The sequence below is a fragment of the Penaeus vannamei genome, chromosome 6 (genome assembly GCF_042767895.1).
Source record: "Penaeus vannamei isolate JL-2024 chromosome 6, ASM4276789v1, whole genome shotgun sequence".
In the NCBI taxonomy this organism is placed as follows: Eukaryota; Metazoa; Arthropoda; class Malacostraca; order Decapoda; family Penaeidae; genus Penaeus; species Penaeus vannamei.
The window spans coordinates 49,269,990-49,273,390 of NC_091554.1; positions in this window are offsets into that span (position 1 = coordinate 49,269,990).

The window sequence follows — 3,401 nt, forward strand, 5'->3', positions numbered from 1 at the left end:
AAGAGGAAAAAATCTTTATTGTTATTGTCTGTACTCAGAAATTTTCTCTCTCTCTCTCTCTCTCTCTCTTAATCTTTCTCGTTTTTGCTTTGTTTCTCTCTGTCTCTCCCTCTCACTCTCTCTCCCTCTCGCCTTGCTTCTTTCTCCCTCTTGCTCGCTCTCCTTCTGTCTGTCAGTTTCCCTCATCTCTCACTTTCGACGTATCTCTATATGAGCCTCTCTCTATCTATCTACCCTTTTCACACTACTTTCCATTACGTGTATTTCTCTCCCCGCTTCTCCCGGTGCAAACATTTACGTCAGCGAAAGCTAGCGTTTGCCACACAAGCGCTGCTTATTCTGTACATTATAACGACCGGCGTATCAATATAATTATTTATTATTTCTTAAGAAAAAAAGGAAAAAAGTCATCAATTTTTTTGACAAGTATGACAGAGAACACAAGATCAATTTAAAATTCGGTGTGATTACAAGGTCAGATTAACCAGATTTATATATGTTTGCGTTTATGTATATGTGTGTGATTGTGTGCGTGTTTGTGTGTTTGTGAGTATACATACGTGTCGACGTTGGCTCACACACATACACAGTAACCAAACATTTAGCGTATGAAGCACAGTCGCGTTAACACGTCTTTGCTTCTCTTTCTCCTTCAAAACATCGCATAAACCACTGAATCCCGTGACTTGGCATCCGAAAAAGAAGCTATCCCCATTAAACGCTGCAAACGTTCATATCATTGAGCAATCATTGAGTTTTCGTCGTCATTAAAATCATTTATGACTTGACACTCTGAAAACAGCAAAAAAACTGAAAACAACAAAAAACTGAAAACAGCAAAAAACTGAAAACAGCAAAACACTGAAAACAGAAAAAACTGAAAACAGCAAAAAATGAAAACAGCAAAAAACTGAAAGCAGAAAAAAGGGAGAAAAGAAAGCAAAAAGACAAAAAAGTGTAAATTTCTTCCATTATATTTGGAGGTTTTTCTCACGTTTTGTCACTCATTTTAATTAGCTTCTTATTTCCTCGTTTTCTTGCATTCTCTCTGTCTCGAATTTGTATCTTGCTTTAGCTTTAGTCACGTTCTGTCGCCTTCTCTTTTCTCTTGCAGTCTCGCATTCTCCAGCACTCCTTCAGCCTAAGCACAGGCGCCGCTTTTATTCATTTAGACAGAGTGGCTGCGCTGCTCTTCAATGGCGCTGGCGTTCATCTAATTATCGAAGGCGTAACAGGCAAGGCGCGTTAACTAGTCACGAAAGTATAAGATGAATAAAGGAATAGATGATATGTTTATGCTTTCGAATCAGCATGCTATCAGCTTTACAGAAATTCGCCTCTAAACTACTTGACCTCCCTTGGAAATAATGACCTGATCCATCAGAGCCTTTCTGGGATCAGGGAACGCTTCAGACAAGCATACAAAGGACGCATTGTTTCGCCCATGGATAATCTTCCTTGATAGGCTTTCTAATATACAGTGCATGCTTTATTAATTTCCTGAAGGAATTGATCCGGAATGTTGGTTAAAAAAAAGGGAAAGAAAAAGTTACATGACAAGCGCGGGAGGAAGGAGAAAAATAAGAAATAAAAGAGCGGAGAATTTAATACCTTTGCTTCTAAGACAGTCCAAAGCTCAATTCATATTCACATAAACAAAAGCATAACATTAAGTAATACAGTAGATTACTGCTATCTTTGCTTTTCTTGAGCATTTATGGTATATGTGTGTGTGTGTGTGTGTGTGTGTGTGTGTGTGTGTGTGTGTGTGTGTGTGTGTGTGTGTGTGTGTGTGTGTGTGTGTGTGTGTGTGAAGGGAAAATCTTACGAGCGGGGGAAAAATACACCAGGAAGAAAGTTAGTAGTCGACTAAACAAAATCGGACTAGAAAAAAAAAATGAATGTGTAAAAAAAAAAACTTTCATCATTATTTTTGGTGTGATATCATTATTTATAATTACTCTATGCTGTCTTTTTTTTTATTACCATCTTTTCCAGGTCTCTCTTCCAGTTCTCTTTCTCCTTCTCGCTTTCTCCTTCTCTCCCTCCCTGTCTTTCTCACTCTGTGCGTCTGACTGTCTTTCTCGGTCGCTCTCTCTTTGTCTGTTTCCCTCATCTCTCTCTACTTATCTCTATAAATGTACTTCTCTCTGTCTATTTACCCTGTTCTCACTACCAGTTTCCATTACGTGTACCTCCCCCCCTACTTCCCTCGATGCAAATATTTACGTCAGCGAAAGCTAGCGTTAGCCACACAAGCGTTGCGTTTACTGCCCATTACAATGCCCGACGTTCTCATACACTGATTTATTCTTTCCTGGAGAAAAAAGAGTTCTTAAAAGTCATCAAAATTAAGGTAATAATAAAGGGAGACAGGGATTACAAGATAAAATTTAAAATTCGGAGCCATTACAAGGTCAATTTTAACCTGATGTGCAATAATTGCACGAAAACAGTAAAAGCATTATGCTCATATGATGCTATTCCTGAACACAACAGTAACGTTTTGATAATGAGGCAAATTGTCTTTATTTCCTTTGTGTCTTAAACGTTACAAGATTCACAGGACTTTGGCTTCAAGCATTTGGCTCAATAAGGAAGTGGAAACATCTACACAAGCCAGTAACAAGAAGCCATCATGAGAGTGTCCGAACATTTAGATTATAAAACAAACCCGGTGCATTTAACCGCATTCATCCTCATTGAAATGATTTAGGAAGGAAAAGGAGAGGGTCGATTGTTGGCACGGCTATGACTCGACACATTTTCTTGGTTTGTAGTAGACTATTTCGTAAACCGAAAATAGAAAAAAGTAAAGCTGTATTACTATATTTCGTGATGGTGTACTTCGGGATTTAGTCACGTTTTGTCATTATTTTAAATTAGCTTTCAGTTTCGGGTTTTAGTAGTTCTGTCTTTCTATCTTTATTATCATTATTATTTCTTATTTCTTTTTAAAATCGTGTTCACTTCTTGCGCAAAATCCCAGCTACCGCTTTAATTCTGACATTTAGAAAGAGAATTTGTGTTTCTCTTAAGTGATACTGCCATTCCTATAGCTCGGGTGTTCCAACGACACGCATGACACGTTAATCAGGCACGTAAGTAGCCAAGAGTTGTGGTATGTATAAATTATTGAAGAATCCGTGTCAAATAAGGTACACGATATTCGCTTCGAATCATGGAGCACCAGCAATGCCCTGTTCAACTGAGTCAGGTAATTGAAGGATCAGGCAAGCAGGTATCTCAGCCTAAAATATATCAATTACAACAATAAAGATATACATAGAGATAGAGAAATACAAAACATATAGATGAATATATAAAATATGTATATATTTCTTATTCAGCAGGGTATCAACCTTACAAAAAAAAATTACTTCATTACTACCTGAACTCCA